Source organism: Petaurus breviceps, unplaced genomic scaffold, assembly GCF_028583685.1.
Source record: "Petaurus breviceps papuanus isolate PSGF00001 unplaced genomic scaffold, PetGlider_PUasm1.0 90515, whole genome shotgun sequence".
NCBI classification, from domain to species: Eukaryota; Metazoa; Chordata; class Mammalia; order Diprotodontia; family Petauridae; genus Petaurus; species Petaurus breviceps.
The window spans coordinates 1,129,054-1,152,266 of NW_027187269.1; the positions used below are offsets into that span (position 1 = coordinate 1,129,054).

The window sequence follows — 23,213 nt, forward strand, 5'->3', positions numbered from 1 at the left end:
GAAAGAAAGAAAGAAAGAAAGAAAGAAAGAAAGAAAGAAAGAAAGAAGCATTTAGTGCCTACTATGTGCCAGTCACCTCATCTACTGCCCTAATTTTACAGATGGGAAAACTGAAGGTCAGAAAGATAAAGAAACTTGCCCAAGGTCAACCATGTTACAAACAATAAGGTCAGAATCTTCTAAGTCTAGATCTATTTTCATTCAACTATACCATTATGACATTTGACCATGTTCTATGGTCAAAATTTATGTCAAGAACCTTAGAGTTCATCCACTTTCACACCCTGTGGCACCAACGTGACATTCACAGAACCAACAGCAACTATGAATATGCTGACATAGTTCTGAATCGCAAAATATAACAGACTCTCCATATATAAGACAGAAGCAACCAGACACCAGAAAGCCAAATCCCAACACCAGAAAAACCAAATTCATCATAGCAACAAAGAAATCTATACCAAATCACACTGTAGAGGTCAACAGCATCCCAAAGCCTTCCCACAAACACTCACAAGCCTAGCTGTCTCCTTGCCTGTGTCCTTTCTCTCTCATACCACACTAACTGCTCTGTCTCCCAGCTTCCTCTGGGCTCTGCTCCGCCCTTCCAGCAAACTCCTCTCACCATAGGCTCCATGTGATTATATTCGGACTTTTAAGGGACAGGGAAGATCTTCAAAGTCCCTTCAAACTACCATTACACACTTTCATTTTATAGATGAGAAAACTAAGGCCCAAAGAGACTGGTCAAATAAATAATATGACTATGAGTTGAACCCAGGACTTCTGATGTCATAGTCTGCACTACTGTAGCACAGCTATTCTAGTTGAGAAAAAAAAAGTAAAATTACTTCCCTTTTACAAAGTACATTGATAGGCCAGAGAATGTCCAGAGGAGAATAGCCAGGCTGATAATAGACATTGATTTCATATCATGAGAATCAGTTGAAAGAACTGGGTATGTATAGCATGAAGACAAAAATACTTAAGGGAAACATGATAGCTCTGTTCAAGTATTTGAAGGGCTCTCATATAGAAAGAGTAGATTTATTTTGTTTGGTCCCAGAGGGAACAATGAATGAATAAATGCAGAGACAAATTTAGGCTTGATATAAAGAAATAACTTCTTTACTATTAGACCTGTCCAAAAAGTGGAATGGGAGGTGATAGGTTTTTTTCTCATTGAAGATTTTCAATCAAGTATTATTAAGGACCTATTAAGCACCATACACTGTGTTAGATTCTAGAGATACAAAAACAAACAGTCCCCGACCTCAAGAAGCTTACATTCTACCAGGACTGGTACCATTTGTAAATATACAAAATAAATACATAAATACAAGATATTTTAAGGAGAAGAGGTCCCTTTGGGGGGATCTAGGGGATCAGAAAAACCTGTACATGGAAAGTGCTGCCTGAGCAGAACTTTGAAGTAAACCATGCATTCTAATAGGTTTAAGGTGAGAAGAAAGTACCTTACTAGGTATGAGGAATGGCACAGAGACAGGAAGTAAACCATGGGGACAAAAACAGAAAGGTCAGTTTGTCTGGATTACAGAGGCTGGATGACCACTCATCAGGCATGTTAGACATTCTTTTCAGATGTGGACTGGACTAAATAGAGTCCTTTTCTCCAGTAAAATTATATGACTGTGAACTTTATCTTCATAAACTGCAATTTGCATTTGTCTCCCAGAATTAGATGGCTAATGGATAAGGTGCTGTTTTGACTCACATCAGAAATATAGCAAATATTATTACTTATGGGGTGGGTGCATTGGCAATTGCCATTTCTTGTCTTTTCTACCTCCATAGCATTTCAAGCATACCTCTTCTCTCTACTCATCATGCAGCCTCTACCCTAGTTCAGACCCTCACCACCTCTATCACAACAGCCTGCTAAATCTGGCTTCCAGTCTTTTCCCTCTCTGACAGACATCCTTAGTCTAGGAAGAAACAATATTCATTGGAAAGCCAGGAAGATTTTCATTACATTCACTTTACATTTGTTCTTTCTGAATAAATGGGTAGTTCCCTTTATAGAGTACAGGACTCAGATGTGAGCTCTTTTATGATGCTTCTATTCGAATTTCCTGCCTTGTTCTCCATTAGCTAGGTGCAAACTCCCAAACTGCACACGTTATGCTCCCCTCTCCTCAAGCATGAGTACAAGCCTCTAACCCCTTGCCTGATCAGAAGCCTGGCTGTGCTAGATCACAGCTCTGATGAGAACCAGTCACCTCTGACCAACATTCTGCTATCACTCAAAGACAGGAGCACTTTTAATTCTGTGGAGACAAAATTCCTCCCATTGTTTCCCGCAGTGGTCAAGTCCATGTGGTGGATGATGCCATATCTTTGTAGTTGACTCTGGGTCTTTCAATGTAAAAAGGCAACCATAATCAAGAACACCACCAGGAACATCAAGTCTACAGCAAAGATACTTCAGGTCTCTCGTAGTTATTAATCCTTGTCTCAGGTCAGGGAAAATTGTCCTGTAGTAACACTCACTGTAAGCCAGAACTTCTGTTTCCTAGGAACCCACTGGAAGAGGAAGTGGGGCTGGGGAGGCAGTGAGAGGGATACAGAATCTTTGCTCCAGGAGAGGTCCCAAGGGTCTGCCCCTCTTCTTCTGTGGGGGTTAGTTAGGCACTTTTCACCTCCTATTGAAGAAAATCTCCTTCCAGTAATATCCTTCCCTTAGTCCTTCCTGAGGGAGGAGTAATGCAGTGATCACCATGTACTTGCAACAATGTGAAAAGGGCAATTAAAATGAAATAAATTGTTATTTTTTTTTAATAAAATGTAAACTAATAAAATTATCTTATAAATTATTTTATGAAAAGTGGAGAACACATCAGATAAGTATTCAGGGACATGAACAAACAGTTCTCAAAAAAACTACAAACTATTAAAAACCACAAGAAAGAATGTTCCAAGTCACTTGTTGTTCATCCTTCTTTCTCAAAGAGCACCAGTGACATCATGGAGATGCTATCTTGACTTGCACATGAATTTGGATTTAAGTGAGGCAGAATGAGAATCAAAACAACTGTAAGGATCCATCTCTGTGTTAGGAACAGTCTTTCCTTGACAGGGTATCTCCGTTTTATCTGACTTCCCTGACTTCCTGAAACCTGATTGGCTCCAACTTCCTGGCACAGGTTCCTGGACTAGAGGCATAAAAGGTTCCAGCTGCATTCAGTCTTTGCCTCTCAGACTTGGTGGTTGCCTGAAACCATTTGAGTTGGTCTTCTCTTCCCTCCCCCTCCTTTCACTTCCCAAACCTCCAAACAAAAGACATTTCTCCTCTGGTATTTCAGTTTTTCCCTTAAATTAAATTTTATTTCCAGCTCTGAATTCTCACACTCTCACCTTTCCTTCCTCTCACTGGGAGAACAAAAAAAAAAAGAAATTCAAAAACCATTACTAGCATGTATTGAAAGGCATAAAACAAAAAAAAAAGCCTGCATTAATTGTGTACAAAAGGGGGAAAAAAAAACCTCAATCTCCCTCTGAATCCATCACCTTTTCTATCTGGAAGTGAGTAACATCATGATTATTCTTGAAATGTGATTGGTCTTCCCAGGTTTCTCTAAAACCATCCCCTTCATCATTTCTTACATCACAGTAATATTCAATCACATTCTGTTTAGCCATTTATCAAATTGATTGGCACATCTTTTCAATTCTTTGCCACCAAGAAACGAACTGCTATTAATATTTTTGTACATATAGGCCCTATTTCCTCTTTCTTTGATCTTTTTGGAGTATCGATCTAGTAGTAGCATTTTTGGGTCAAAGGGTATACAGTTTAATAGCTTTTTGGGCATGGTTCCAAGTTGCTTTACAGAATGGTTTCACCAGATTACAGCTCCAGTTAATGTATCTCTTTTCCCACAGCCCCTCCAGTATTTGTCATTTTCTGTTTTTGTCCACTTTGCTAGTCTGCTGGGTATAGGCCTCAGAGCTGTTTTAATTTACATTTTGCTAATTATTAGTGATTTAGAGCATTATTTTTTCATGTGGCTATTGATGGCTTAGATTTCTTCCTCTGAAAATTGTTTCTCTGTATCTTTCTACAGGAAGCCTTCCTTTACTCCTCTTAATTTCAGTGCTTTCCCTCTTTTAATAATTTCCTATTTATCCTGTATTTGTATTGCTTACTATCCATCCATCCATCTATTCATCTGTTCATCCATCTATCCATCTATCTATCTATCCTTCTATCTCTCTCTCTATCATTTGCCTGTAGTCTTCCCTGACAGACTGTAAGTTCCTTAAGAGCAGGAACTGTCTTTTCTGTCTTTTGCCTCTTTTTGTATCCCCAGCACTTGAGCACAGTGCCTGGCACATAGTAGGGGCTTAATAAATCTTTATTAAATTGAATTTGACTATTTGTCAGTTGGGGAATGACTTCTATGCTTATAAATTTGTTTCTGTTGACTACAAATCTTAGAATTGAAACTTTTATCAAAGAAACTTATTGCAAAGATTCACCCCCAAATGTCTGCTTCTCTTCTACTTTTAGCTGCATTTTTTTTTATTTTTATGTACTCAAAATTGTCCATTTTTGTGTATTAATACTCCTGAGTCGCTTTCTCTGTCTGTCTGTCTGTGTCTCTCTGTGTCTATCTCTTTGCCTCTGTCTCTGTCTCTGTCTTTGTCTCTCTGTCTCTCTCTCGCTAGGCCTTGAGCCCTTATCCATAGATCTGAGGCATTATTTCTTCCACGGTCCTCTTATTCGTCCTCTCTTCTGATACTGCCCTTTATGTCTAAACCATGCACTCATTTTGAGCTTATTTTGAAAGTATACATTGTGAGATACTGGTCCATACCTTGTTTTTTCCAGACTGCTTTAGGGGGTGCTGTTATTCTGCTTTGTTCCTGCAACCTGCTGAGCCTGAGCCCTAAGAATGATACTGATCCTTAAATATCAGGAGTGCCTGTTTCACCTCAGCTGTTATTTGCAATGACTTTCTCTGATGACATTAGTTACATAAGGGTCATGTAACAAGACCTGAAACAGTCATGTCATTCCCATCATTCTCAGGATGCACAGCACATATCATTCCACTCTGAGGAGGAACTCCATAGTTTTTTTCTCCTTTGAAATGCATGGTATTAGAGACAAAGCTAGCTTAGGGGTCATCTGATCTTCTCAAGTCAAGTCTTTGAGATGGTTTTCCTGGTGGATATGATTCATGTCCAAAGACAATGACAATTTTCAGCATATGATATCTGTATACCTCAGGGATATGGTCTTTGCCTTACTCATAGATGAAGTAGAGTTTTGGGAATTAATTGTGACATTCATTTTCTCTGCAGAAATGCCTCTTTTGATTAGAGGGGCTCCTACATGTTTTAGCAATTCCTCCTACTCAGAGGATCAACAAGTCTGAAATTTCCAGGAATTATTATTATTAATCAACTAAATTAATTAATTAACCTATTATTAATTCCTCAGTCATATCTCCATGGTCAAACTTCTCAGTCAGGATTAGAAAAAATTTCGAAATTGTCTCACCTGCCTTAGCATCATGAGCCTTAATTGTATACTCTTTCAATCCTTTCACTTTTCTGCCCAGTATCCTTAAAATGGCCTCCTTTTTGAGGTGTGGGTTTACTCCTGTAGACTCTGTGTTTTTCAGTTTCAAAAGCAAGTAATACCCCTTAGTTACTTTAGTTTTCACCTTTTCTAGAGATTGTTCCACATGTGCCAATTTTTTTTTTTTTTGCTTTTTTGGAGGGTGGAAGAAGGCAGGGCAGTTGGGGTGAAGTGACTTGCCTAAGATCACACAGCTAGTAAGTATTAAATGTCTGAAACCATATTTGAACTCAAGTTCTCCTGACTCCAGGGCTGGTGCTCTATTCACTGCGCCACCTAGCCGCCCCTGACATGTGCCAATATTAATATACAAATATTAATGCATTTAATAAATATATGGTATTACAGCAACAATAGTCTCTTAGATTAACAAAGGTTTTGTTTTTCTTTTATTAATGTGGAAAAAAGAGGGCCAAACTTTATACTTAAAGTGCCACAATGAATACACATAGCAAGTAGCAAAAAGCAAAACAACCACAACAAAAACTCATTACTCCAAGTGGATAACAAATCATTTTCAACTGAGAAAGAAGAAGAGAAAGAATGATGGCACATATTTGCTGTTTAAAAAGAAATATATTAAATTCAACAAGGAAAAAGACAGGGACCTGAAGTAGGAAGAATGTGTTTTAAATAGTAGAATTGGAGAAGGAAAGCAAAACAAATTGCAACTTTGAAAAGTGGATTATAAAGAGAAAATTAAAAGGATGAAAGACTGGGGCAACTAGGTGGTGAAGTGAATAGAGCACCAGCCCTGGAGTCAGGAGGACCTGAGTTCAAATCCAACCCCAGACACTTAACACTTAACTAGCTTGTGACCTTGCACAAGTCACTTAACCCCAATTGCCCTACAGAAAGCAAAAAAAAAAAGAGGAAGGATTGAGTGGGAGTGGGAAGGAAGGAGTGAATTGAGAAAGAGATTTTACCCTCAGTAAAAGGTATTTTTTCACAATTTATTTCACAAATTATGAAATGTGCTCAGCCCTTGGTAAGACTGAATTCTTTTGCATTGCAATGACCATCATTACACAATTGCTTGAGGGGAGGCCTCCTGAAATAAAAGGGACTTACCAGCTGTAAGAGAATCATATCTGTGTAAATTGGTTTCTAATTTTTTTAATGGTAGTTCAGCTAAAGCAAGTCTTCAGTACTATAATTGTATGTGGACATAAGTAGCCAATGAGGAACCCCAACAGTGCCAGAAGGCAAACCAATGCAGATCCCTAAAAAATGTCCTGACAAAATAATCTGAGTTTTGTTTCTTTATTTGTAATTTGATATTTGATAGACCAACCATGGTTTCACCACATAGATTTTTGCTGTGATTCTTTGGTATAAACAAACCATTGGGGTAGTCATTTAAAAGCCAACACTGAATTCTCCCCAGGAGCTGAGAGAATTTCAGAAATTGGGGGTGCCAACTACATATACCCCATTTAATTAGCTGAGGACAGGTGGGGCATTGTAATTCTCCCCCTCTGCCTCTCTATCTTTCTCTCTCTCTAGCTTCTGCTGAGGGTCTCCCGAAGAGAACAGAACTCAGGCTTATTTCCCCAATGACAGCAGAAACACCTACTGCTTCCATGTGCAACATTTGAACTGACCTAGAGAGCCTCTGGCTTTGTTGCTTTTCATGCTGTGTTTGAGCAGTCAGGCAGCAGCAGTAGGAACACCCACACTATGCCTTGCCAAGCACAGGAAGTCTCTAGCAGGCCTATAGCAATCCTTTGCATGGTGGAAAGGGGAGAGGGGGGTGGTAAGGAAGGGAATGTTAGCCATAGCTGTGCTGAGTCAAGCCCCAGTAGAGGCAGCACAATGATGCTGAGGCCTACTACAGTTCTGGAACTCAGGATCTGCTAGTGGAAATTATTCTATCCTAGTATGGGTGAAGTACATGACTGTATCAGAGAGGGCAGCAGGAAGAACCACAGGTGCCAGTGGCAGTGGTGGGGTGTTTTTGTGTGTGGGAGGAGATATGTGTGTGTGTGTGTGTGTGTGTGTGTGTGTGTGAGAGAGAGAGAGAGAGACAGACAGACAGACAGACAGACAGACTTGCTTAAAACTGCAGTTTAGGAACATCATTTTGGCTGAATGGAGGACAGATTGGAGTGGGGAGGTATTTGAGGCAGGCAGACCCACCAGCATAACCATAGGCTATTTGCCTACATGTATCATTTTTAAGTGCAAGCTAATAATTATGCAATTTTCTCTAAAATACCCTAGCCTTTGAAGTTTTAATTCAGGAGACTGACAGACAGGCAAACACAGAGACACAGAGAGATAGACACAGAGAGAAACAACACAGAAACGAAAAGAGATAGGGAGGCAAACAGAGAAACAGAGACAGAGACATATATATAATTGGCTTGACCTGTGTCTGGAAATCAATTTTTTTTAAGGGACAATACAACTAAATAGTGAGAAAATTTCTTCTACAAATGTTAATTTGAGATTCTGTTAAGAGTAATATGATTTAACACTTATTTAGAAAGCTAATATTGTTAGCCCATATAGAGGCCAAGGAAAATGAGAAGTTGGCAAAGGTCATCAGTTAGTGTCACCAGAGGATTCCTACAAATGTCATTGCTGCCAGGTTAGTGGTACTATTACCTCCTGCCCTCTCAACCAACATTTTCCAATAAAAGGAATACTGAATTCTGAGTAGTAGTAGATAGTGTGACCACTAGTATACAGGATAGGTTTCATCAGCAGAGAGCTTGTTGTGGTAGGGATGTCTAGGAGCAGCTAATGGTGTGTCTTTTTCTGAATAGGTAGCCACAAGGCCTTCTGCTCTGTGTACTTTCATGAGCTCTATGAGTAGATATCCTTAGGCAGGAAGGTCAGACATTCAATTCAGAAGTAGGTGGAAAAATTTCTTCCATCACTTTCAGAGTCTGCTTCACTCCAGGAGGAAGGATGAAATTTGTTACATTTTGCCAGAGTGGGTGTCAGCCTTGGAAGCAGCAAAAGTTAGATTTACACCATTGGCATCTTTTAATTTTTCACCATTGCATTACTTTCCCTCTGCACAGAGTGCTGAGGCAGAGCTGTTCACTATGTGCTTTCCAGAAATGAGAGGAGAATGGCCCTCCTTTCAGTTATTATATTCCAGTGAGGAAATGGTCCAGTTTGATACTATACCATGTATCTCTCTTAATAAATAAGAGAATCTCCTACTTTCATCAGGAATGGATTTAAGAGGGAGCAATACATATATATTTAGAAGAGTATAAAAGTCTTCTAAATTCAGAAGAAATAAAATGGTAGTGATGGGGTGCTTGGGATCTATGTTTGTAACATCAATTTGTAAAACCAATTTATAACATCAGTCTGTAAAACCAATTTGTAAAATCAGTTTGTAAAATCATACTCCCCCCTCCCAGTCTCAGAGCATTAACTCTGCCCCTTCCCCCTACCCGCACTCTGCCTAGCTTCAGCTATCCCTCATCAGTAGGGGCATATGGAGGGAGGAGAGGACAAATAAGGGACTTTAGGGGGAAAGGTGAGGGAACAGGTTAAAGGTGGATATAGAAGGGTCTTTGGATTTACAAGAATGGGGGATAGAGGAAAGATCCTTGGAGGGGGATAGGCAAGTAATAGGAGGGCAACGTAGTGGGTAGATGTAAAGTAGAGGAGACAGGAGGGATAGAAAACAAGAGATATGCACAAATATAAAAACAAAGATCAGGAGTAGAAGAAGTTTGAGAAAGTATATGTCTACATATCTATGTATATATGTATATGTGTATGTATATTTCTATAGCTATAAAGAAACATATCTAAACTTTATTGTGGCCTTTTGTGGGGTGGGAGGGAGGGGAAAAAAAGTAAAAAAGCGTACAGCGGAAAACAAAAGAAAACTTACAAGAAAGCAAAGCAAAGATAGACAATTCTCAACATAACATGTTTTATTTATCATACAGGCTTTCTTGAAATCAAAATTTATTGTTACATATTTTTAATCTTCTCTTATGTTCTGCTACACACACAATATACTTTTTCTTCTTTCTTTGTATTTAAGTTTCAATATTTAAATTTATGATATGTTTTTGTTTCTTTTTTCTATTCCATATTTGTGTTCTGGCCCTTGAGTCTAAAATTTAAAAAAATTTTCAAAAAAAGTATGAAAATCCTAACAAGAATTACATGAAAAATTTTATCTTTGTCAAAAAATCTAAGCAGTTACCATTATCTTACCAGAATGTGAAAAGAGAGAACTATTTTTTAAAAAGGAAATTAGATTTCTTTTAGGGCTGCAAAATATTGATGCTCTGAAAAACTTGCAGAAATCCATTCTAAGATTTTCTCTTCTTTTGCACACTGCCATCAATTTATTTAATTCACTTGCTTTTTTGTTTCTCTTTTCTTCTCTTCCTCAAGTCTTACACTGCCCTTCCCCTCAGAAAAAGTCAACCTAAAGAGTAACCTAATAATTTAGCTTCTTCTCCTCCTGGCTCAGCTTTTAACTTTTCATGAAAAATTGAAACAGAACAAGATATTAATCTTGTTTGTCTGGATGCTATGAGGTCTAGGGTTTTACTCATTAGTTCTAGTTTGGGTTGCTGTGATTAACATCATCATGTAGAAGGCTTTATGGTGGGAATGGCAGCTTCAAAAGCACATTTTATAACCCTAATTCTGGCCTTTCCTCAGCATGCTTACAGCCTGTCCTCACGTATTAACTATAATTATCTGGAGAGACCTAAGAAGTAGAAGTAAGAAGTACATATGAAAAAAATAAGGCCTTGAGGTTAGACAAGTCACTCAAGGTAAAGCAGTGAAGGTCAGTTTAGAACTGATTCAGGGATCCCCAGCAAACTTACCATTGGCAACTCTTTATTTACCATTAAATAAAGTTAAAATAACTCAAATAGTAACTTTATAGCTGGGTGGAGGATATTTGAGGCTAGGGTAACTGCCTCTCAGGGCTAATAAAAAGATAAGTAAAAGGAAAAGGGATTGACTTTTTGTCCATTGATTTTAAAATGGCTCTAGCTGAGGTTTTGTGGAATTTTTTAAAATTCTGTAATGAACACCAATATGATTGTAAAACACACTTCTTGCAGCCACTGTTGCTTGAGATAACTCCTTCACCATGTATTGTAGAGGAAAATGCTTTTTACCTGGTAGAACCAAGGAGTGATTGAATCACTTCTTGCCTTCTAAAAGGCCTTTCTAAAGGCTTTTGAAATGACAAAAATGCTTTTGAAAGACAGATGTAGACTAAACTAAAACCTGGCAGTTCTAAGGAGAATTGCAGCATTTCTGAAAACAAATATTCTTCCTCTCAGCTGATTTTCACATTCCGTCCGCAAATTTTCAAGTGCTTTTACTGTTCAGAGTGAGGAGCTGCCAATGTCACAGACTTCTCATGCCAACAGAAACCAGAAAATTTTCCAGCACAAGGCATTTGTTTGGCTAACTCCTTCCTATGCCTGGCCCAGAATTTCCTGAGCAAGCATCCTCCTCCTGCTGCTTAATCATGTAAAAAGGAAGGAGAACTCAGAAGAGCTTTCTCCTCCCTTCAATGTGAACTAAGGTTCTATTTTTCTGGTTTCCTGTCCATTTCCAAAAGGAGTTTCTTGTGTGAGGGGAGAGTCACCCAACGGTTTTGCTCAGCATGATCACTTTTGCTTTCAAATATGGTGGGGCAGGGGGTGGGGGAGAGAAAGGCAGAGACAGAGAAATCTAGCTTCCCTGGAAGACAAAACCAGTTATACAGAATATGTTTCCATTGGCTGCTGTCTCTGGACTCAGAATACCAGAAGCAGCTCCCTTCCCAAAGATGACAGTCAATTGGACTGCACTTTAAATGAAAAACAAACATATGAAACCATATTTCCCATTCTATAGAGCACTGTAGAAGTGTCTAGTGTTTCTTTTGGGACTTAAACTAGATACATTCATCAGTTCATGAAAAGGAGGTGGGGTGGGTGGGGGAAATCTCATTGGCTAGTTTCTAGGAAATGCATAGCGCCAGTCAAAGGTAACAAATCTATGTCACCCAATACTTTCCAAATTAAATAAATATCCTTGTCATTCCATATCCTTTTGAAGACTAGGCAAGAAGTACTACAAATTATTTTCTCATTTTGCTTTTATAAGGACCTTTATAATCTGAAAATGTATTCACAAACCACCCCCAGTCTAAACTAATTTTTGAAATTAAGAGAACTGAGACCTCCACTAAAGTTCTACCCATATGTCTCATCATGGTATGGAGGTGATCCTAGGGGTCTGGTAAGGGTCTTCCAAAGATTGTTTTGCTGGCTAAGGGCAATCTCTGTCAGATCCTATCAAACTGAGAAAGTTGGCAATATGTTACATATTCATCCTCCCAGTAGAAGCCTAACCTAAATTTGAAATTATTCGATTCCAGAAAATCAGTCTCAGGTTTATGAAATTTTTTGGATATGGCAATTCATTAGGACCATCAACCAAAAACCAGAAGGGTTGTGGTATGCATCAATGGAGTGAGCACTCATATAAATTCAATATTGATGTATTGTTCTGAGAAAATTCAATATTTTTAATACCTCTGAATACAGGCTAAATCATATTAATACCAGAAACTCACTGGTAGTTTATGAACTGTCTCTAAGAGAGTAGCAAACTATCCTTTGAAGAGAACCGGTGTACTAAAATTATTTTCCTACTGCCTAACAGAGGGCTTGACTGAACTTCTAAAGTCTTATATTAAAATGCAAATAATCCTGATTACAGTCATATGTTGGTCAAGGTTAATAAAGACCATAACATATGAAGAAAGAGCCTCAGAGAGATTAGGTGATTTACCAATCATCACATTGCTAGTAAATTTCAGAGGCAGGATTTAAACCCAGCACTTCCTGACTCCAAATCCAGCATCCCATTTACTATCTTACACTGTCTCCCTAACTTTCTAAAGATCTTCCAGACCTACAAACTATGAGACAGTTAGGTGGTGTAGTGGAAAGAACCAAAGTCAGAAAAATATAAACCCAAATCTGGCCTCAAACATTGACTAGTTGTGTGATCATGCCTGTTTCCTTATTTATAAAATAGAAATAAAGATTTTTCAAAAATCTACCTCCAAAGCTTGCTGTGAGGATAAAGTGAGAAAATATTTGTAAATCACTTTGCAAATCTTAAATTACTATATAAATGCTTGTTTGTTATTGTGATTATTATACAATTCTGAGGGGCACCTCTTAGGTGGTATCACATACATATTAAGGATCATATCAATACAGAGGGTGGGGACTGAGTCTTGCTTATGTTTTTATCTCCCCCAGTGCCTAGTACAGTTTTTTGTACAAAGTATATGCTTATTAATATGTTGTTCAATTTGAATCATGACTGTCATATATAGTTGCCTCTGCTTAACAATTCAAATTTCACTTAAAGTTCATGAAGTGAATTTGTCTCAAAACTACCTTCAGTATAACACAAAAAGTTAAAAGTATGGTCTGACCATCAAATACGCTAACAATACCAGAAGAGCTTTTGATTTGGGTGAGAAAGCTTAAATAGTCTTTTAAATGTCTCATTTCCCTTTTTATCAAACTTTTCCTGAATGTAATATGTCATATATAACTGAATAGCTGAGGGGGAAAAACAAAGAGAAAACAAACATAATTATTATTTAAGTAATTTGAGGCAGCATATTTCAGTATAAAGTATTTGGCTACACATATCTGTGTAACTGCATTTATACTGTAGCACGTGAAAAATGAAATGATTGAGAAAACAAAGGTTCTGAGCATATCAATTTATTAAGTAATGCATGTCAATTGCTTAACAAATTGGTTTTGGTACTGGACCCTAGATGTAGTAGATGACAGATTTTTATGTATTAAAAACAATCAAATAAGACCAATTAATTAAAAGAAAACAATTAACCAAGATACAAAATTAGGTAATCTGATTTCTAATTGGAGGAAAGATTAGGTATTTCCAATTTGGGAGTGGATGAACAAACAGGTTCAGTTTCCTGAGATCAGAAAAAGAAATGTTCCACTACCTGCAAGTGTTGGTATTCAATAAAAGGAACATGGAAACAATAACTGATTGACCAGAAGGACCAGTTTTCATATAAGACAGATGAGTTGCTTGAGATATATAATTGTGAGAAAACTCCTTGAATCAATCTTTGGATCTGACAGCATAATGTAGGCCCTTAGTTAAGGGTCTCTAAGCAGCAAGTAGAGGTGGTACAACTTCTCAGTCATGCAAGGCTAGGTTCAAACAATGCAATAAGCTTACTCACAGTTTCCAAAATTGAAGTTTCTCACAAGGTAGAAATTAGACTAGACCTATAACTGAATACAAAGGGAAATGAGCTAGCTCCAGAATTGAGTCACAAGATGGAATCAGTACGGTTCACACAATTCCCACTACCATTTGCTGTTTCAATTCCCTCAATTCCCCCTTTTGATTCATGGGGGAGGGGCCAGCTCACTCCCTCTACACCCACTCACTCCATGGATCACTTATCTATAAGTCAAATTTATAAGGTTTTCATATATTCCTAATCAGAATTGCCTAAGTTAGGCTACAAATCAAACTACTTAGAGAGATCACAATGGACAATTTTGAGAGGAGAGATTTGTATGTCATCAAGGTAACCAAGAAAACTCAGCAAACATAAACACCATGAAACAAAAGGCCAAAACAATGTCATCATAAAACATCACAAGTATTAAATAATATCAAGTCACATATCCTAGTAACCCATGTCCAATGTCCATTTAGTCATTTCATATTGTCTCAAATCCCAGGTGTCTTCATGCAGTCATTTGGTCCCTAGAGATACCTTCTCTTGGACATTCTGGAACAGGCCTCATTTTTAGGACAGCTCTGAAGGGGGTTCTGCTTCTCTGGTTCCAAGTCACTTGTAGAGATTCCTAGGTAACTCTGATAATATCTCCCAATGACAAGACTTAATACATTTTAGAATCACTTAAATTTGGGTCTCCAAACCTCAAGCTTGAGAATTTCTGTTTTTATATACCACTTGATATTTTTATCTTTACCTAAACCCTGTACCTGATATAAGAATCTAAAAAAAATCAGAAGGGTATAATTTATAAAGCAAACTCTTCTATCTTAAAAATATCAGATACTTTAAAAAAAGAAAATAATTTCTCTTTCTTTACAATTATCAATGCAATTTTATATGTAAAATCCTTAATCCAATGTTGAGAACTTATCACTAAAACATACTCAAAGCCTGAATTTCCATGCTAGATGCATTTGGAAGTTAATTCTATCTATCTATCTATCTATCTATCTATCTATCTATCTATCTATCTATCTATCTATCTATCTATCTATCTATCTATCTATCTATCTACTGTTCTTAGAGAAAACAGTGTAATTCTGTTGCTTTTCCAAAAGCCCGGCCAATTGCAATAGCTATTGCTAACTTTTTACCATTTACCCCGCCCCGTGCCCCACTCCCCATAAAAGAGGCAGAGAAAAAAGAGGTACAGCTTCAATCTGTACCTAATTCATCAGTTCTCTATCTAGAGGTTGATGGCATGTTATATCACGAGTCACTGGAATTATAGTAGGGTATTGTTTTGATCAGAATTACTGTCTTTCAAAGTTCATTATCTTTACAACATTGCCATTATTGTGTAGATTGTCCTCCTGGTTCTGCTCACTTCACTTTGCAGTAGTTCACATAAGTCTTCCCACATTTTTCTGAAACCATTCCCTTCATGATTTCTTACAGCAGAATAGTATTTCATCACATTCATATGCCACAACTTGTTTAGCCATTCCCAAATTGATGGACATCCAATTCTTTGCCACCACAAAAAGAGGTGCTATAAATATTTTTATATGTATGGAGCCTTTAACTTTTTCTTTGACCTCTTTGGGGCATAGCCCTAGTAGAGGTTATTGCTGAGTTAAAGGGTATATAGATATAGTTTAATAGTCTTTCAGGCATAGTTCCAAATTTCTTTCCAGAATGGTTGGAATAATTTACAATTCCACCAAAAATATATTATTGATGTACCTGTTTTGTCACATTCCCTCCAGCATTTTTCATTTGCCTTTTATGACTTCTTAGGCATTTTGATGAATATGAAATGGTACTTCAGAGTTGTTTTAATATGAATTTCTCTAATTATTAGTTATTTACAATATCTTTTCATGTGGCTATTGATAGCTTGGATTTCGTCCTCTGAAAACTGTCTCTTCACATCCTTTGAGCATTAATCAACTGGGAAATGGCTAATTATTGTAAATTTGACTCAGTCCCTTATATATCTGAGAAATGAGATCTTTATAAGAGAAACTAGAATAATTTTTCCCATTTCCTGCTTTTCTTCCTTTTTTTGTTTTGTTAGTACAAAAACTTTTTAATTTTATTTAATCAAAATTATCCATTTTACTTTACATGAACTTCTCGATCTCTTTCCCTATCCATAAATCTGACAGGTATTTTCTTCCCTACTCTACTAATATGACATCACCACTATCAAAATCTAATTCATGCTCCCATTTAGAGCATATCTTGATATATATCCTGAAATATAGATCGATTTCTAGTTTCTGCTGGACTGTTTTTTAATTTTTCCAGCATGTTTTTTGTCAGATAGTGGGTTCTTTTCCATTGAGCATTCCAGCTAGGATCTTTGAGTTTATCGAATACTAGATTACCAAGCTCATTTACTTCTGCATATTGTATACTTAATCTGCTCCATTGATCAACCTCTCTATCTCTTACCCAGTACCAAATTGTTTTAATGATTAGAGCTTTGCAGCATAGTTTGAGATCTTTTACTGCTAGGCCTCTTTCTTTCCCCATTATTTTTTATTGATTTTCTTGATTTGCAGGTGAACTTTGGTATATTTTTATAGGTCTATAAAGTAATTTTTTGATAGTTTGATTTGTATGGCACTGAGCAAGTAAATTAGTTTAGATAGGAATATCATTTTTATTAAATTGGCTTGGCCTATTCATGAAAAATGAATATTTCTCCAATTACTTAGATATTTATTTAGAGCATTTTGTAATTATGTTCATGCAGTTCCTTGGTATGTCTTGGTGGGTAGACTCCAAAGTATTTTATACTACTTGTAGTCATTTTAAATGGAATTTCTTTCTAACTGTCCTTGCTGGATTTTGTTGGTAGTATAAAAAAATGTTAATGATTTGTGTGGATCTAGCACACAAGCATGTGCCAGATGTAATATGGGTTGTAATACAGTACTTACAAGGAATCTCCAGCTCAATAGGTTCTAACCCTTGTACAGAGGCAGACACCTCCAGAGTCACGGGCCTCTCAGGGTCATAAAACTCAGTATACTACAGTATTACTGTTTTCTTTTTTGCTTTTTGGAGGGCAATTGGGGTTACCGTTTTTTAAAGCAGTAGCTTGCCTTGCTCAGTCCTGAGACAAATTAGGGGACTTTTCTAATCACTATATAGATGCCCAAATGAGGGATATAAGACTGACAAAACCAGAATAACTCCACTAGCTGACAAGCTTCCTTCTTATTGGTGGGTTGGGCCAATGTTAGCCATTTGAGTTTAAAGGTAGTATATGATGTTCTGGGGATCTTCATGGAAGTTGATGGAATCTGGTTTTTCTTGGGGCTCAAGGTATATATATTTTAATATATATTTTATTTCCCCCCCCCATTACATACTAACACAATTTTTTAACATTTTTTAAAGTTTTGAGTTCCAAATTCTATCCCTCCTTCCCTGTCTGCCCTCCTCCTTTCCTGAGATAGTAATCAATCAGATATAGATTATACATGTAAAATTATGTAAAACATTTCCATATTAGTCATTTTGTACAAGGAGACTAGAATAAAAGAAAAATAATGAAAGAGAATAAAAAAATAGCATACTTCAGTCTGTAGACTAAGAATATCAGTTCTTTGGGGCAGCTAGGTGGAGCAGTGAATAGAGCACTGGCCCTGGAGTCAGGAGGACCTGGGTTTGAATTCGGCCTCAGACACTTAACAAAAAACTAGCTGTGTGACCTTGGGCAAGTAACAACCCCAATTGCCCTCCAAAAAGCAAAAAAAAAAATATCAGTTCTTTCTCTGAAAGAAAATAGTATACTTCATCATTGGCCCTTTGGGATTGTCTTGGATCATTGCTAAGTCATCACAGTTCTTCATTGAACAATATTGGTCTTACTATGGTTCTGTTCACTTCACTATACATCAGTGTAAGACTTTCCAGGTGTATCTGAAATCATCCTGCTTGTCATTTCTATAGCAGCAAGCACCCCAAGCGCGTCCTCAGGGTTTGCCGCCCATACAGGTTCTTGGATCTGCTTTGTTAAAGGAAAGCCACTCAAAATGGGTTAACAAGCTTACTTTAATCAGTCAGACATATATCGTTTACCTTGTTCAGGAGAAAAGGTCAGCACCCTGAACCTCAAAGTACACAGGCATAATTATCAAGACAGAAACATCAAGTAGACAGATTTCCAAACTGTCCAACCACCACATCCATACCCAGTCAACATCTGGGTTTCCACATTCTGGGTTTTTCAAAGCCGGGGGACTCTCAACAACGGCTTCCCAGAATTCAGATCAAATCACAGAACATTTCTCAAAGTGAGTCCCAAAAACAAAGCTACACATCAGGGCTTATATAGCCTTCTCCTGGCTCAGAGAATGTAACAACCTTATTGACTCACTGGCCAATCAAGAAGTATCTACTGAAAAACAAGCCTCCCCCACCCCAGGCTTCAGGTGCACATTAGCCTAGGGGCAGGGAAGATCTTTAAAATTTACATTCTTATTACATTCGGCCCCAAGATCTTTCATGCCCATAGCATAGACAATTTACTTTTGAATTAGCATTAAACATCTCTTAGGTCACATTTTCAAAGTACAGAACTAAAGTTACCAAAGTGGCCACTGGGCCTTAAACAAACACCAAGTACATAGCATTATCACTTCAGTTCAAAACAAGAGTTCAAATAAAGTTCTGGGGGGAGGGGAGTGTTCTTCCCCTCACACAGCTCCAGCCTCTGCTTCCAAGTACAGAGAGGGGGCTGAGCAACAAAACCAACAAGGTGGGGTCCCTGGGGATCCAAGGCACTTCATCCCACCCACCATAGTCACAAGTCCATACTCCCCCTGGGTCCCAAACTGTGGGATGCAGCCAGGAAACACACTCAGTGCCCCTGCTTTGCTGCTCAGTTCTTATCTTTTCCTGTGGCTGAATTCCGAACTCCTGGGCTCCTTCTCCTCCCGCAAGCGGCAGCCGCTCCTGGCTTCTGCCCAGGTCCCGATGCAGGCAGCTCACCATTCCTGCTCTCAGCTCAGCGAAGTCAGCATGCAGGCCATTCTTCTCTCCGGCTCCACAGCTCCACAGAATCACAGCTACCACAACTGGGAAACAAACAATTAGGGAGCCCAGGAGTTCGGAATTCAGCCACAGGAAAAGATAAGAACTGAGCAGCAAAGCAGGGGCACTGAGTGTGTTTCCTGGCTGCATCCCACAGTTTGGGACCCAGGGGGAGTATGGACTTGTGACTATGGTGGGTGGGATGAAGTGCCTTGGATCCCCAGGGACCCCACCTTGTTGGTTTTGTTGCTCAGCCCCCTCTCTGTACTTGGAAGCAGAGGCTGGAGCTGTGTGAGGGGAAGAACACTCCCCTCCCCCCAGAACTTTATTTGAACTCTTGTTTTGAACTGAAGTGATAATGCTATGTACTTGGTGTTTGTTTAAGGCCCAGTGGCCACTTTGGTAACTTTAGTTCTGTACTTTGAAAATGTGACCTAAGAGATGTTTAATGCTAATTCAAAAGTAAATTGTCTATGCTATGGGCATGAAAGATCTTGGGGCCGAATGTAATAAGAATGTAAATTTTAAAGATCTTCCCTGCCCCTAGGCTAATGTGCACCTGAAGCCTGGGGTGGGGGAGGCTTGTTTTTCAGTAGATACTTCTTGATTGGCCAGTGAGTCAATAAGGTTGTTACATTCTCTGAGCCAGGAGAAGGCTATATAAGCCCTGATGTGTAGCTTTGTTTTTGGGACTCACTTTGAGAAATGTTCTGTGATTTGATCTGAATTCTGGGAAGCCGTTGTTGAGAGTCCCCCGGCTTTGAAAAACCCAGAATGTGGAAACCCAGATGTTGACTGGGTATGGATGTGGTGGTTGGACAGTTTGGAAATCTGTCTACTTGATGTTTCTGTCTTGATAATTATGCCTGTGTACTTTGAGGTTCAGGGTGCTGACCTTTTCTCCTGAACAAGGTAAACGATATATGTCTGACTGATTAAAGTAAGCTTGTTAACCCATTTTGAGTTGCTTTCCTTTAACAAAGCAGATCCAAGAACCTGTGGTAGCTGCAAACCCTGAGGACGCTTGGGGTGCTTGCTGCTACAATTTCTTGTACACAATAATATTCTGTTATAATCATATACCACAGGGATGGTTAGGTGGTGCAATGAATTGAGCACTGGCCCTAGAGTCAGGAGGACGTGAGGTCAAATCTGGCCTCAGACACTTAACACTTTCTAGCCATGTGGCCTTGGGCAAGTCACTTAACCCCAATTGCCCTGCCTTCCCACCATCCAAAAAAAATGAAACAAAACCAAAAAAACAATCATATACCACAGCTTGTTTAGACATTCCCCAATTTATGGGCATCCCTTTGATTTCCAACTCCTAACTACCACAAAAAGAGTTGCTATAAATATTTTTGTCCAAGTTTTCTCTTTTTTTTGATGTCTTTGGGATATAGATCTAGCAGTGGGATTGCTAAATCAAAGGGTATGTGCAGAATATAAACATACCTGTATATAGTTAAGAGGGAAAGAGGAACTGGAATGCAACTATATTTGAGGGAAAACAACATGTATTTTGAAGCACCCTAATATAACGTCAGGAGTTAGGATGAAAGAGATGGTGAGCTAGATACTGAACTCATTTACAAAAGAAGGCTAATGTCCAATTCTCTTTTAAGTTTCCAGTGTGGTTGTAACTCAACTAAAACTACCAATAAAAAGAACATCAGGAATAGAATAAAAGATCCCACTTACATACAGCCTAACAAGTTACAAAGCATTTTATTCACAACAATCCCATATAGTTGCATAGTATAAGTATTATTATCCACATTTAGTAGGTGAGAAACCTGAAGAGAGGATAGGTGACTAGCTGACCCATGTTCACACAGTCTCTGAGTGGTAACAGCATGATTCAAAACCAGACCTTCTGATTTTACCTTCAGTGCTCCTTCCATCACTTTGTGCTGCTGAGAAAAAAATGCTACTTACAATTTTTAATATATGTAACTGTTCATGGACATCCCAGGAATGAGATGATAAAAAAGTTTATGTGAAAAAAAATCTCTTCAAATCTAGTGTCAAAAGCCAGCATGAGCTAACATAGTGTTCTTGCTTTTCACAGCTGCTCATTGGAGATTTGCACACTATAATGCTTCATGTGGCTACATTTACAAAGAGTCCAAATTGCTAGAAACAAATAGAATATATTCTGTTGCTTCTCAAAGAGTACTTTAACTTCTGGAGAATAAATTTTCATTCTGGGTACTGTTTGCTGCAAAAAAAATAACCACAAATTAACATAACTATAACAAAATCAAACAAAGTCTATCTAAGTTCTTGTTAAAGAGTATGAGCCCATCTTCCAAAAAGGGACACTTGAATGAGTCAGTCCAAGGCTTGACATTGCCTAATGTAGTATGAGAGGCAATGTGATATAATGGAAAAAATACTGGATCTAGAGTCTAAAAGCCTGAGTTCAAAAAGCATCTCTGGTATTTTACTTTTATACACTTATTATGATTCTATTAAATCACTAAGATAGGAGTTTGAAGCCCTTGGTTCTAGACCCAGATGTGTGATCTTGATGTAGTAATTACAGCTCATATTTCTATGGTACTTTACAAGTATTCACAACAACACTCTCAAGAATGCAGTGAAAGTATTATCTTCCCTTTTTACATTTGAAAAAACTGAGGCCAAGGAAGTTTAAATGCCTTGCTCACAGTCACATAGTCAGTAAATGTCAAAGTCAACATGACAATCTAGGTCTTTTGACTCAAAAGCCAGTGCCCTCTCCACTACACCACATTGTCTCTCAAGTGATGCTGAATCTGGAGTCCAAATCCCTAGGCTTGAAACTCTTCTCTGCTACCTGTGTTGCCTTGGGAAAGTCACTTATCCTCCATGAACCTGTTTCCTCATCTGTAAAATCAGTGGATTGGACTAGATAACCTTGAGTTCCAGCTCTAAATCTATGATACATTGAAGAAGCAATATTTCTGGGCTTCTTTTCTTTAATCTGTATATCTTTTATACTAGATGACATTTCCAGTTCTAAAATTTTAAGAGTCATTATGTAGAATCACAGGATCCTATGTATGAGAAAAAATGGAAGTGCCATATAGATGTGTTCCTTTCTTGGATTTGTATCACACTAGCAAATTGCTAATACACATAAGCCCATACAAAAAATAGTGACTACTGGTAATGGGGATGGAAAGTATTGCTGTGCTTCTCAATTCAGATGGGTCCAGCTGTAAGCATGGGTAATTCAAGCATTCATACCCTTGTGCCCTCACTATTGCTTTTGCTACCCAAGACTGGCAGGCCAATACATTTACTAAAAAGGATCCCTCAAGGGCTCATACTCTTTAACAAGAACTTAGATAGACTTCATTTGATTTTGTTATAGGTACATTAATTTGTAGTTATTTTTGCAGTAAATAGCACCCAGAATGAAAATTTATTCTCCAGAAGTTAAAGTATTACTTGATGCCAGGAGCAACTGGAAAAAATTGAGGAAGGAAGAATAAGCCAGAGAGTCAGAGGCTCATTAACACTCCTTTAATTAAAGCAAGATTTTAATAGTACAGGTTTAAAAATAGCAACCTAATGGTTTCTAAAAATAACACTCGTCTTCCTAAAATAGTCTGACCTCCAATAAATTTAGAGTGCATTTCCTACAACTAATAAGGTCAGACAGTCTTAGAGTTTTTCACCACACTTTTAAAGAATTAATGAACTAACTTTAAGAACTAGGAACCTTCACAACCTTCTGACAAAGCTCTAGGAGGTCCCTGAGTTTCTAGTGCAAGGTAGTCATGGAATCAAAACTGAAAGGGCTCTCCAGGTACCTCCAAAGGTTATTCAGTCTTCAGACTTCAGAAAAGACTTTTCAAAGCTGTTCCAGATAAGCCACCGCTATTCTTACACAGGGCATGCAAGATGCCTTGATAACGAACAACTTTTACCAACCAGTGTTTACCCAAAGAGCCCCTTCGACCCACCACCTATTTTGGGGTTTGTTTTGTTTTTCTCCTGGTTAACTGAGGAAGTGAGCATTCCAGAGGGGGATATGGAAGGGAACATGCATTTATTAAGTGCCTATATGTGTTTGGCATTATTCCTGGCTTTACAAACATTGGTCTGGTGCTTGTGGAGACCCCATCAGCTTAATTAGAGTGGCATCTCCTCATGGAATTTAACTCCTGTCCCAAAGCCCAATGGTATGGAACTCTCTCCTCATGGGTGGGGATTAAGGCCCTGTCCTGTGTAAGGGGCAGGACAGAGTTGGTGAGAGGTAAGAAAGCTCTAGCTCCCCACTTTGGGACTTTCCAAATGAGA

At 38.2% G+C, this 23,213-nt stretch overlaps 2 long non-coding RNA genes across 3 annotated transcripts in view; one reads left to right on the forward strand and one right to left on the reverse strand.

Annotated features, from left to right (window-relative positions):
* The window catches only part of LOC138142032 (uncharacterized), a 15,843-nt gene extending 10,931 nt beyond the window's left edge, over positions 1-4,912 (reverse strand). For both annotated transcript variants that reach the window (XR_011163322.1, XR_011163323.1), the window contains exon 1: positions 4,839-4,912. This is a non-coding gene — a long non-coding RNA (uncharacterized lncRNA). The remainder of the gene's footprint in view (positions 1-4,838) is intronic.
* Positions 1-23,213, forward strand: part of LOC138142052 (uncharacterized) — a 357,105-nt gene that overhangs the window by 252,495 nt on the left and 81,397 nt on the right. The window lies entirely within an intron of this gene.